The sequence below is a fragment of the Loa loa genome, assembly GCF_000183805.2.
Source record: "Loa loa unplaced genomic scaffold supercont3.7, whole genome shotgun sequence".
In the NCBI taxonomy this organism is placed as follows: domain Eukaryota; kingdom Metazoa; phylum Nematoda; class Chromadorea; order Rhabditida; family Onchocercidae; genus Loa; species Loa loa.
In genome coordinates this window covers 396,065-397,165 of record NW_018108187.1, presented here as the reverse complement: position 1 = coordinate 397,165, position 1,101 = coordinate 396,065, and positions in this window count along the sequence as shown.

Here is a 1,101-nt window from a genome sequence, read left to right as displayed (position 1 = left end):
GATCCATTTTTTTTCTTTAATCAAAAAGTTTAGATTCAGAACCCCGGGATCCTCTATTTTCTGAAATCTGTCATTGAATATAATGTTGACAATATGTGCATTGACCAGAGTTATTCTGATGTTTTGTTTATATCCAGAACGTTTTGGCATTAGCTTTAAATTAATTAATAGCAACAGACTAACTACTGACAGAATACCAGAAACATTTCAAAAAAAGTAATATAATGAAGATTAAGATAATAAATTAATCATAGTGTATTATATAGAAAAGACTCATATCGATCGATAAGACCGGTCACAGTTAATTGAATTGATAAGATGAAGCTAGCATTTCAGCATTGATATTTAAAGTGACATTACACCTTTAATGCATAGTGTCTCTTCTAATTTTTTTCTTTTTAACTTATAATTCACAATGGAGACCTAAGGCCTAAGACCCATTTCACTTATCACTTATCACTGATCATTTCACTTATCAATGTACATACATTGGTGTTACTCTTAGTGCCTTATCCTTTAACATATTACCAATTTACATGATTCCAATCAGATTCCATTGGTACTAATTGTTGAAGAGTTGACATCGAAGGAAGTGATAATATATTCTGAGAATTTCATCAACATATTGATGAAGTCGTTGGTAAGAAAGATAACAGGACTGATTGATTGATTGATTGTGTACCATTTTCTGCTTAGATAATATTTCTAAGAAATATACTCGTTGTATTGATATTTCTTCCTTGCGCATTCCGTTATAACTTCTACGAATGAATTGAACTATAGTAAATGATGTTGTGAAAGTTTGAATTGTCTGAGTTGAATAATTTCAGCAACAATATATTTAATATTTATTTGTGTAGGAGAGTATCCAAAGAACTTCTTTATTGACAGGATAATATGCAGATCTCTTTAAACAATAATATCGACCAAACCAATAGACTTTAAATTTGGTAATATAATGGACAGTTGGATTTAAGAGAAGAGATGCCAGGAATATTTCTTGCAATAACGTTGATGTAGCGTCCAATCCAAAAAAGGAAAAGGGAAAAAGGGATTTTTCTTTTGGATAGGCTTATATATGTTAAGAAGTGAGAGGCGGTG